The sequence below is a fragment of the Dermacentor andersoni genome, chromosome 5 (genome assembly GCF_023375885.2).
Source record: "Dermacentor andersoni chromosome 5, qqDerAnde1_hic_scaffold, whole genome shotgun sequence".
Lineage (NCBI taxonomy): Eukaryota > Metazoa > Arthropoda > Arachnida > Ixodida > Ixodidae > Dermacentor > Dermacentor andersoni.
The window spans coordinates 115,894,915-115,908,025 of NC_092818.1; the positions used below are offsets into that span (position 1 = coordinate 115,894,915).

Here is a 13,111-nt window from a genome sequence, read left to right on the forward strand (position 1 = left end):
ATCGAATGATGTGGTTTAGCACCTTAATAGCAATAAATGTCTAATGATATGAAAGACAGCGAGGTTGGCCTGAGGCACATTCCTAAACCCAGCTACTCTGCATGGGAAAAGGAAAATAGGGAACGAGAGCGGAACAAGATGGGTAACGATGACTACGGCCGGTCAACTGTTGCACTGCGGCGACCACTGCCTCACCCAAGCGCTGGAGGTGATTTTATTACCAGTAGTCCCTTGCACGGGGCAATTTTTAATCGCCAGTAGTTGGTTGACGTGGCACGAGCAAAATCAGTGAAGCAGGTACTGTCATAGAGCTAACATGCAGTTCCCCGAGGCATTGCAGAATACGGTCACCACCTTTGCTCGACAAAGATTTTCGGCACAGCATCTACTTCATGAGCCACTTCAACGTAAAGTATACCCGCTCGTGATTTGGCGAAGGTTCGCTTTGGTTTCTTTACTTTACCAGTTAATTTGCATATATTTTGTTGTGCATTATGAGTGTTTGCTATGTTATACCAAAGAAGCGACAAAGGAGAGGGATGAGCAAGCGCAGGAGAGGGGAGGAGGGAAACCGGTGAGCTGCGCATCGAAACTCAATCGGAGCCGCCGCTGCGCCCTATCTTGGAGTTAAATTGCGGCGGGGTACAATGGCTCGGGATCAGCGATCTCTTATGGCTTCGTGCGCACTTTGTTCTCGAGCGCCTAGTGTTGAAAGGCACGTAATTTCAAGCTTCGCAGCCGCGTTAAGCTAAGGACAGAATGAGGCAGGCGTTTTTTTTTTCGCCTTTGCTGCCACTCTTCAAAGCGCTGTTGTTCTGACAGCCAGTTTCCGCGGTAATCGAGTAAGATGCGTTTAGTTTTCCTGTGTGCGCGAGAAGACCACACATGACATTTAGTAGGTGAATGCTTACTGAAATTTGTATGCCCGATAAAACTGCTAACCTTACTTCTTATAGCCGTTTAGTTATTTACTATCGCAATCAATGCTTCACCTTTCAGGCGAAAACATAGTTATTTTCCAGCGTGCTTTTCTTTTTTTGGCATCCTGTACTGCTGCAATCCTTTGCTTTGTTCCGTCGCCGTAGCACAAATTGTATTTAGACGCTCGCATAATACGGAGGTTGTAGGTTCGGATCCCACCGGCTGCATATTTTCGTCCGCATTCATTTCCCTTTCCTTCGTTCTATTCTAGATGTCGATTTCAACCATGGCGGTTGATTTCATCTGTGCTTTTCTTGGCTTCATCGTCCATTGGCTTTTTGTGGTAGTGATTAAAGAGATTCGAGACCCTCGGGTTTCCCTTCTTCTCGCGGATACATGTGTCAAGCATACGAGAGATACCTTTACTGAGATTCCGGCAGGTGGCAGAGTAATCATCAGAGTAACCACTCTTCTGGAAGGCAGGACCACCGTATGTATATGTAGGTCAAAGAATAGAAGCACGTAGAAAAAAAATTGAAGGACGCTTAAGCATCGCCCGTAAGAGTGGAATGCGATGGCAATCAAAGATCCATGACTGCTTCTAATGCTTCTCGGAGTATGTAACCGTAATTTTTATCAGGATACGCTGGCGGCAAATGCGATACGCGAAGGTGGTCTTTCTGGTAGAAACGCAGCCTCTTGCGCGGGCCATGATGCGGCGGAAGCGAGCTCCCCCTGGAGGCTGTTGCAAGGGACCAGGTGCGCCTGTCCGTGGCCTCCAGGATATTCGCCTACCGGCACGTGCAAATGGCGGATGCCGTGGCCGGTCTATGAATAGTAGAAACGCTGGAAAATGATTTGTTTTAAGTTTCGCCTAACATAATTATGTTTACTCGCATATTTAAATAAGAATAAGACGCAATCATGTCTGCATATTGTGTGTAAGCCGTACTTTACGGTTCTTCTGCGTATTTTAGCTTGTAGGAGAGGTTGTTGCAGAGGGACACAAGAGAAAAGATCCTGATGTAACAGAAATGAACTGCTTGAGGCATCGACGTTGGGCTAGTTGGTGTCGTATATTTGGACGGGGTAAAACCCTTGTGCCACCGCAACAGCCTCTCCTTGTATTCAAGCCTCATCCTCTCATCCAACTGCCACGCTCGTTTGCTTTGTCAGCGCTTCTATTGTAGCTCTTTTACATGTCCTCGTCTTATGTACTGTTTACCCCGTCCAAATATGCAACACCAACTAGCCCAACGTTGATCCCTCATACGGAAGTTGCATTTGCACATATCAGCAGTGTGCGGTGAAGAACTTGAACATCAGAGCGGATTACTTATAGAGCACTGGAGACATCATGTACCAGAGACTTTAGCTGTGAAAAACTTATCACGGTAGCTACTATAACCTACAGGGTGACTGTACCATAAAGTAAAAAAAGAACTTCCATTTTGTTCTACCATAAAAGCACAAAATGGCTTTTGCGCTGTCGCCTCTGCGGCATGATCAATGCCACGAAAAATTAAAACACACCAACACTTATTTTTCATCCATGCATACCGATCTGCACAGTGGAAGTACATTCTTAGTAAGCAAAACTTTTTCAATCAGCCACTCACAAGTTCCCATTTGAGCATGGTGGCTTTGCAGGCTTATTCTTTAGTTGATTTATTATACACCTTGTTGTTATTGTAATGTAAAAGCAGTTTGCCATGGGAATGTGACTAAATGTTCTGCGTGCGAAAGAAAAGAACACTAACATTTCTTGCAATAATAAACAGTTTATCACAAGAAAAAAAAACGCAAGCACTAGAAAGCAGTGCTATGAGGCTAGTGAAACACACGTACATCATGTGGACTCTCCCACACAAGCTCTAAGCGATATTCCGATGCTTTACGTTTCTCATTTTGCCCCTTTTTCTCGTAGTTACTACCCCTTACAGAGAAATGAAGCTTTAGTGTAACATAAAAGCTGATTACCTTCACTACATGAAATAAGAGCTGAGCTGAAGGCTTAGTGCAATCAGTATATTGCACATGCGCTTTTCCCTCACAAGGACGTGCCGTAGCGGGCACTCGCGCATACTTATGACTACCTGGGGTCTGTGGAGTCACTCTGCTACCCGGCAACCGTATGGCTGCTCAGAGTGTCACCCCTCCTTCCCTACTCCACTTCTTTTTCCACTCCTTCCTATATACTAAGATACATTTTGTAGAGTGAACGTGAAATAATTTCTAAGGGCAACACTCGTATGTCTGCCTGTAATTCAGCATTTATTTCTGTTAAACATAAAAAACCAGGACAACATGGTGGTAGTTTGATATGTCTTTTTTTTAAGCGTTATAGAAATTATGCAGTTAAACACTTAAAACTCTAAGCCAGCAGCCCATTCTCTTCGTTGGCCCATGCAGCTCCCTAGGGCACTGACGTTTACCGCATTCGGCTACAAGCCGCCGAGAAAACAAAGGCGGCTCGAGTGGCGACCGCAGCACAGCTGCCGCTTAATGAGCTGCACCCAGAGCAGTCTGCTCCCTTTAATGATGCCACTGCCTGGGGTTCTTTAATATTTATCACAAGGTGGCTGCTACGGCTAGGATCAATTTGGCGACCTCAAGCTCAGTAGTGCAACGCCATGGCCAGTGCGCTATCGTTGAGAGTAGCTGCCTTGTATAAATGGCCGACTTTTCAACGTGTGAAGGCAACAAAGCATAAGTGTAACTGTTGACTGCTACTGAAAAATATCCTTTTTATTATTGTCCTAAGCCAGCAGATAAAGTTCCAGCTTACAGTGTTATATGGCTGATCCCTCGCAACACGTATGAGCAAGCACTTACACCAATGCTTTGTCACTTCCACACTGCCGCCAGCCTGCTTGCAGGCCGTATGATACCAAGTGTCTGTTTGCCGCAGCTAGAAACACAATGGGGTCATTGATGGATCCAGAGAGGCTCATGGGGGCCCCCAATAGACTCTACTGAAGGCAGAAGCGTTTGGGTTCACGGATGAGTGGCAACCACGATGCTAGGTACGCAGGTAACAGATACGTTCAATATGAAGGTTAGAGCACAATCATTGACGGTTTCAGTAAATATTTCATCGGAAGGTGTTGTCAGCACAATGGAGACGAAACTGGACGAGACATTCAGTTCCTCTCTCTCTCCTTTGCCTTTTATGTTCCTAGCAGCAGTCAGCAATCACACTAAGATGCACTTGCAATATTCTTTTCGAGATTTTGGGAACCACATGTTTATTATTACTGTTTCATAATTATCGAGTGGCATGACATGACGGTATCAAAACGCAATGCAGGGCTTGCACCCCGATGATATTCAGACAGCAGTTTATGCTATTCCACACAATTTTTCGTGCACGCTGGTAGATCGCTTAAAGAAAGACACTGTTACAATTCCATCAGTGTTTGCGCATGCATGAACAACTGGGATGCAACAATTGTGACATGACAACATATGATCCTGAGGATCCAGTGCACTGCGATGTTCTGGTTCAACAACGTGAACTGTTTCGCAAACTGTTATAGCCTTTTATTCCCATGAACTGGAACTGAACCAGTATATAATTAAAGCGCCTTGAACACATGCCAAAGTAGCATGTTCATTTATTTGGCAAGCTATTCCTGCCAAGAAAAGGTCTCAAGGTTCAAGCAGTGTTGGGACCTGAAGATAAGCAACCATAATGAATCAAGAAGCTTCTTATAGAGTGAAACACATACTTTAATTCCAGGCACCAATTATCACCGCTCCTCAAGTCATGTGCAACTGGTTATAGTGTTCACAGCACAACATGGCAATGTTAGTGAAATGCCACAGTTAGGTTCTGGTGTGATTTACAGCCAAAATGAGCTATGCATATCATAGAGTATAATCAATCTGGGGCCACTCCACACAGCATTGCCATTGCATTGAAATATAGGCAATATAGGTGCATTAACTATAGCCCTTAGACATGACTAAGATATTAAAAATCAAACAGACAAAAAATGTGTATAGATTTAAGCTAGAAAGCTAAAAACAAACGCTGTACAAATAATCATATGTAAATTATTTTTTTAATGTTGAGCAAAAAGCACAAGAAAATGACGTGAAAGCCCATAAAACACAAATTTAGGTGGTTAGGCTTAGCAGACAGAGTTCACAGTTTCTCACATAGACGGGAGCTTAAGCTAATAGGTGTGAATTCTACAACAAATTATGGAACGACTAAGGGTAGCATCAAAGGAATGTAACAAAATTAACACGCGTGTAGCATATGTAACTACCGAAAACATTGTTTTCAGCAAGAAACAAGAAGAGAACCTTCCGGTTGTTCAAAATTACCGTGTAAACACAATGACATCACGAAAAATCTTCACATAACAAGGCTTCTTTCTCAAAGTGAAGGAAAGTGTGGCCGTCTCAACAAAACTGCTGCTATCTCAAGAATGAAAAGCTGGAAAGGGTAGCCAGGTCAGGAAAGAAAGGCTGCCGAGTTTCACCAGTGCTGTCTACTTCATGAGTGCGTGCCCCACTGCCTTGGCGTTGATCGTTTTCAGGTCGATGTAGGTTTGCGCCGTGCCAACAACGACAATGGCCTGTCCTGTGATGTAGGTCATTGAGATCGCAGCACCAACCTTGGGAGTGAAAGGTAAGCAAGGAAAGGGTCACTGGGGCAAATAAATTTTCTAACACAACAGACTCATTTCAAAATCAAGATCCACTCTGATAAGCTGCACTGTAGACTAAGTGTACATCTGTTCGGATAAAATCAGCATGAACCGATTTCCAAGGTCACTTCATGATCGCTTTAACAGTCTAGTCGTCCGAGGATGTGTCCAAAGAGGATTTATTAAATTAGTAGGCTGCAGGTGGGATGAATAAAATAAAATCATAAATCATCAGCAGCAACTCTGAGCATACTTTGTGATGCATCTAGTTAGATGATCACTTAACACCAAATACAAAAAGAATTGTAATATTCTTTTAAAGACATCTACAGTAAAATTCTGAGAGATGCCCCGCCCCCCGAAAATACGCCACCTCTGTTATTGGCACACTTATCTAGTTTTTCCAATACACCGATAGATAACCACAACTGCGCATTAAAAGTTAGCCCACCTCATACATTACAAAATGTAGAGCAGGCTGTTAAACAAAGAAGCATATCTCATTAAAAAATCTAGCTTATTCTTGCACAGGTAACTTGCCCTTGCATCCAACTAAACCCTATTTGATTCAATGATTAACCCAGTTTGGTTACCAAAAAAAGGCCTTGGCTTTTACAGATGCCATAGTGAGGTCTATGGCTTCATTATTTAATAATAATTAAAGGAAAATCAGAGATCCACCCGTTCGTAGCAATGCTACAAAGGTCTATGGCTCGATTTTGACCACCTCAGGCTATATAATATGCACCCGATCAAAGTACACAGACACTATAGATTCACACCTGCATCAGGTGGGTATGGTGGCTGGAAATCAAACCTGTAACCTCTCACCTCAGCAGCAGAATGCTGAACCTATAGCCATGACGTTAATCTCCATCAATTACAATCGCCACAGAAAGGCAAGAAAGTGTATATAAGCTTCAACCACGAGTGAAAACTGCATGCATAACTGATAAATGGCTTCGTAAGCAAGGTTCTTTCCCATTTAAATACCATGATGTTGTACAATGTCACCAGAGATGATTATTGAAGTACCAGGTTGAGCAGAAATTTTAAGTGAAGTGGAAGATGAAGCCAAAAAAAATTGGTCTTAGAGTTTGTGTGCCAAAACCACAGTCTAATTGTGAGGCACACCTTAGTATGAGGTGTGGTTATTTTATCACCCGAGTTTCCACCTGGGCTCATACCCTGAGCACATGACAGCCTTCGCATTTCACCCTTATTAAATGTGTCTAAGATCAAACGCGCGACACTGAGCTAAGCAGCGCCACGCCATAGCCACTAAGGCACCGCAGCAAGTCAGACTGGTGCAATATTTTTTTTTTGCACAATAAAACAATGTTAACCATGATTTCAGTGTACCCCTGTGCTTCAAGCTTTTCTGCATAGACCCAGCTCCTACAAAACATTGCCACAACTAATTGATGAATTCTGATATGACTGATGAACTTCACATAAATTCTTAACTTCTGGAAATCGTTGAAATGCACCTGAACTATGGCACACAAATGTTCTTGCATCCTTCCCTCATCGGAATGTCACAGCCGCGGTCGCGAACTGGACCCGAGTCCTCACTGTCATAAGGTAATTAAAAGTTGTCCGCTTGTAGAAGCCCATCTTTAAAGAACCAAAGTAGTCCCTAGGTCACATTCAGCTGCGATGTCTTTTGTCGGCGACATGTGAAAATCGTTTCAACTAACAATGGTCTACGGTCAAGGTGCGCTAGAACGGACGCAAGGGACTGTCTCTGAACATTATATTCAGGACAGTCGCACAGAATGTGTTCTAGCGTCTCCTCGCAAAGACAGGCATTGGAGAGAGCTTTGTCGGCCACTCCGATGCGGAATGAGTTAGATTTCGTGAATGCCACCCCTAGCCACAAGCGATAAAGCAGAGTGGCCTCTCCTCGGCGAAGTCCAGTGGGCATACAGACATGCATCAAAGAGGGCAGGTGCTATTGACGATTGCTCCGGTTGGTTTGGCTGCTAAGTGTGCACCTTAGAGAGCGTGATCTCCGGTGCAAGCACTCGAAGTGTGCTGGCTTCGCTAGACCATGAAAGTGATATGGCCCCTTCCTGTGTGTCTTCAAAAGCTGCCCGAGCGGTATTATCGGCGTCTTCGTTTCCTATGACGCAGCAGTGACTTGGCAACCACTGAAATGTCACGTGGTGTCCTTGCTCATGTGATTTATGGAGTAGCCATCTAATATCGAGTACGAGCTGTTCGTATGGCCCGCGACGCATAGCTGATAGCACAGATTGTAGGGCTGCCTTTGAGTCCCTGAAGATTGACCATTGTCGACCTGATTGACGTAACAAAGTGCAACGTGAAGGGCAGCTGGTTCCACAGATGTCGATGTCATTGGGTGGGCAGCCCTAAAGCTGAATGTAATAGATCTTGCTGGATGTTTGTGGAACCATCAGTATAAATATGTGCACTGTCCACGTACCTCTCGTGCAGAAGCAGAGACAGTTGTTTCTGCACAGTCGATGACAGCTCAGACTTTTTCCCGATTCCTTGTACACTGAGATGGACTGTGGGGCTGATAAGCCACCAGGGGGGGTATCGATGGTTTAGGTGCAGTGGTGAAGCCCGAGGGAAGTTTTTCGTTGTACTTGACGATAGCTTTAGAGAATGATGATTGGTGCCTGTCTGAAGGTAGAGTTGCAAGGTGATGATAGGGGGCACGTGCAAAAGGCCTGATGTGCGTTCTCAGTGCTTCCACCGTAATGTGAGTTTTCATTGGTTGGTCCCGAGTAATTGCAATAGTTGCCTCTGTTGACGTGCATCTGGGCAAACCAAGGCAAACTGAGTGCTTGAGCTTGTGCCGCCTGCAGAGCACGAATGTTTGTCTTGCATGTGTCGTTCAGTACAGGTAGACCACATCTGAAAAACAGAGAAAAAGAGCTCTGTAGAGTTTAGCATTGCGTCAACTGACATCGCCCCCCCCCCCCCCCCGTCTTTCCTGTCAAATATTTAAAAATTTGGGGAGTTGCTGTCAGGCACCGTTTCATGTAGGTCACGCGCGGGCTTCAACAAAGGTTTCGGTCAATAATTACGCCAAGAAATCTGTGGGTTCTGACATAGGAAATTGCCCGGCCATTGATCGATATGACATAAGGCGCTATTGGTTTCCGAGTAAATGCCAGTAGTGCGCATTTTTCTGGGGATAAGCTAAGACCTTGTTTACACAAGTAGCTCGCTGTCAAAGTTGCCGCTCTTTGAAGCTTCGCGCGCATCCAAGGACGTGTAACTGCCGAAGTCCAGACACAGACGTCGTCTGCGTATATTGAAATCTTGATGGTAGTTGGCAAGTATTAAGCAAGTCCAACGAGAGCGAGGTTCAATAGCGTCAGGCGGAGATCATCGCCTTGAGGAACGCCCTTCCTGGTATTGCGTCGCGTAGTTGGGCCATCGTCAGTCAACACAAAGAATGATCTTGCAGATAGGTAACTTCCAATCTACAAAAATACTCGATCACCTAGGCCATCCGTCGCAAGAGTGTCGAGAATGGCCTCATGTAATACGTTATCGTAGGCGCCTTTCACATCTAAGAACAAAGCTGCAGGTAAACGCTTACGGGACCTTTCGTGCTGGACATTTGAAACGAGATCAACTACATTGTCGATGGAAGAGTGGTCATATCGGAAACCAGCCATGGAATTCGGATAAATCTTGTAGTGTTCAAGGTACCTTTCCAGGCGGCGAAGGATCATCCGTTTCATTATCTTTCCTAGACAGCCGGCCAGCGCGATTGGGCGTGTCAAGAATTCCCTCTGAGCTACTAAGATATCTAAGCTATCTAAAGTTGAACAGGTTGAACCTGATTTGCCTTCACAGGCGCTGATACCCCGATTTAATTAATAGCAATGCACCCACAACCGATCTTTCGAAAAATAATAGCCCTTGTGTCATGAACACTAAAAGTCGGCCTGTGTAGTAATATTGTGAGTTGGCCAAGCGGTGCTGTTCAGTATGATGCACTAACATGACCTTTCCATAATATTCAGCACCTTGCGTCTAATATTAAATGGCCGAACCTTTTTATGTCGCCCGCATACCGCTATACATCATGAAAGATACCGAAACTACAGGCAGAATTAAGGACTAGATCATGCGCGCTTCCTGATCAATCCGAAATAGCAAGACTCTGAAATTGGACACAAATGTCCATGCGTGCAAAGGAAAAGTGTCCTAAAAGTTTAAAAGTAACTTTTAGGACAACAAGCTTTAGGAGTTGTGCCAACTTCCATTAAGGCGAACAGCAAAACAATGCCATGTCAGTTATTGATTAATGCATAGCGATCGTTTTAAAATAAATTCATTCAGCATCACAATTATTGGCTCCTGGTGCCAAATCGACACAGCATTTTTGTTCGCAAGTGTGCTCCGCCATTGCTGGTCGCCTTTGCTAATATGTCCAATACAGCGATAGGCTAAAATTCACCCTTACAAACAATTCCTGTGAACTTCAGCTTTTTGTGAACACCGCTCTAATACATAACTTTCTTAACTCAAATTCTTAGCGTGACATGTTACGTGCGGGTTGCGGCGTCGCGAAATACCACAGGACTCTTTCGCATCACTTCAGCATTTCATATTAGCGCAACAACATACAATTATGCGAAGATATTTGAATAGAGAGATGAAGTAAATTGATATTGTCATTTAGAAATTAACTACAATGATCTTCTCTTTAAATAGAAAGCGTCGTTTCAATAACAAACTACACAGACAAATGAAATACATTACCTTAATGCCAGTCTAAAGCATCGCGCTCGCATTGTTTTCGGTGAAGTGCAGCCTGGCGACGCTACTGTTCTCAGGAAAACCCTCGGGAACTCACAAGCTTGTATACTGCCTTAGTACCAGTCAGGCTTTCAGCATTGTAGGGCATTATGTTGTGCATTTGGTGCTGTAAGTTCATCCTGGAAGTGAACATTAAGTGCTGAGCAATGAAAGACACAAGTGTCTTATGTAATGTTGTCATACTTACAGTAACAAAACAAAAAATATGACCGTACATTAGTTCCATGCATCAAAAAGTTTGCCGCATTTTTTTTTTTTTTTTTTGCAGTGAAGCTTCTTATTTGTGCCAATATTCCCTGTCAGGAAGTAACTATATCTAGGGTGGACTATCCTCTCATTGTGAAAATAATGTATAGATTTGTAGAGAATGTCTAACCTACCCATTTATTGAATATTAAAAGTACTAAAAAGGCGGTTTTATTTCTTGAGGACAAGGAAACGTAAAACGCTGAACGCGCACTTTCCATATTGAGCAAGAGTTTCAGCAGCGATATACTTGGGCACTTCGTTTTTACGTTGTGCCTAATATGTATCAGTTCTCACATTTGTACTGCTTGCGAGAGAATTAAATTTAAACTGCCAATATTATGACTGCTTGAAATACAAAAATCCCATATCGGTTTCTCTACAACAAAAGCAAAAGGCGACTCAGCTTTCTATTGACTTGTTTCATTTGCACGTAGAAGGTGAAATTCAATAAAGAAAGGCCATATCATTGCTAAACATCAGCTTATCAGGAGTGAAATATATTTCTATTTTACTTCCACAAACATGGCTATGCAGTTGGAGCGTCACCGAATTAAAATTAAAGGCACCCCGTGAAATATTCCACAAGTGTTCGCAAAAACATTTTACGTGTGATCAAATAGGTGCAACTTAGTCTCACCTTATGTAATGTCGTTGTCCTTCGTGCCCAATACATCGTACGGATGATCATGGAATTGCACCATATGCTTGCCGTTGTGTTTTTCACACGCTTGGAAGAGCTTTGAATGGAAAGCTTTTGTTTTCATTTGTGCTCGCAACAGCCTCGTAACGTTTTGTCGAAGGTGGTCAGCTGGGCCAGCTGTTCCTGTTGGTCCATCCAGAAGCAGACCTGCTTTCCAGCATGAAAGTAAGATAAAGAAAAAATTAAACAATGTGTGATTCTCAGTTTCGTAGGCCATAAGAACTTGGCAGTCAGGGTACACGGCTCAGTAAAAGAAAAAAACTTGATTCTGGGAAGCTCACAGCAGCATTAATGGAAAGGACAAACAGTGTTGTGAGGCACCTAGACAATATTTCTTCTTCTGGCAATCGAAGTTTTAGAGGGAGCCGAAATGTCTAACATGTTGCGGTACCCAAGACGTAAGGAGACGCAATACAGTGTAGTTATCCGAACAAAATGCTCCAAATGAAAGTGCAACGCGAGAAAGCAAAAGCGAAAACGAGTCACTAGTTTATGAACTTAGTGCGCGATATCTTTTGCACGCTGTTTGTCGAGAATTCGCCGACTGCATAAAAGAACCGATAGGACAGCCAAGTCGTCTCCCAGTGATCGAATGCTCTCGGGAGCAAAAACATTCCCGGAATTACACGAACTGCATTAGCGGATTTATTCGCAATCCATAGCCTTGTGTCTACGATTGCGCGTAGTGCCGTTATTAAAAAAAAAGGTCTCGTCTCGGCTGCTACTCACCGCTCTGGATAGCTTCGGACGAGGCGCTGTGCAGGACGACCACGCCGGTGTGCATGTTTTGGCAGGTAGTTTGCATTCGCAGCTACGGCGCCAGACAGTATCAAGAGCTCTCGGGTGAGAAATTCTCAGGCGTCTTCCGATGTTCTTGCCTTGCCTATAGGCTGACGTTCACGTTGCTGCCATTGCGTAAACTGAAAGCGCGAATTTGTGCATCGCCAACACTTGCCAAACTGCGCGGGACACCTAGCGCGCCGGCTTCAACTGCGCGGACCACGTCTCGCTTTTGCGTGTCTCGGGTCCCCGGCGCCAGCGCACCCTCGCGGCGAGCGACGCTAGCGCCTCCACCAGACCCGGACGACGGCGAAGGACGAGGGCTGGGCCCGCCTGCCCGCGCCAACACAGATCGAAACTCACGGCAGTTTACTTTCTCTGTGTGTTTCTTTCGACAGCCTCGTACATCACTGATCGCTTTTGTCCCGATCGGCCGGCTTGCCTGGCTTCAACTATAGCTGCACATCGGCATTTTTTGCATTCTGTAACTGTCACGTAGTCTTGATACGCTATATACGCTATGATACGCTATGGTACGTATCACGCAGGCATGATACGCTACAATGTGACAAATTTTGGACTTTGCTAGAAACGATTGACCGAAGATATTTTACCACCAGTGCTTTAAATTTTGTTAGGAGCTTGCTTATTATATAAAAAGAAATCGGGATAAGGCAGGTGCGGGTAGCTTTCGCTATTGGCAGTTAGTGGTAGTATTGAAAATTGAGCTGAGAATAATCACGAGAGCACGCAAGCGAAGAAGATACGTACATATATGTGTGCATGTCTTGAGTGTCTTATTTGTCGGTGTGCCTCACTTTGCAAACGATTGAATGCAGGCGGTTGGTTGTTAAATGAAATTAGCAAACCGAATCATTCTTCAGAAAATGTAAATGCGCTGCATGGGCATGTAACTCCGTGAGATCGTATAAGAGCTGGCAGGAAGTTCAAATAGAAAAAATTTAATTCAATTACGCAATTTAGTAAACTT

At 44.2% G+C, this 13,111-nt stretch overlaps 1 long non-coding RNA gene across 1 annotated transcript; it reads right to left on the bottom strand.

Moving 5' to 3' along the window:
* Nucleotides 1-4,902: 4,902 nt before the first annotated feature.
* Nucleotides 4,903-12,423, bottom strand: LOC129385051 (uncharacterized). Its single transcript, XR_008612594.2, has 5 exons — nt 12,070-12,423; nt 11,278-11,487; nt 10,335-10,510; nt 8,032-8,468; nt 4,903-5,549 (listed from the first exon to the last, which is right to left on the bottom strand). It is a non-coding gene; the product is annotated as an uncharacterized lncRNA (long non-coding RNA).
* Nucleotides 12,424-13,111: the final 688 nt, after the last annotated feature.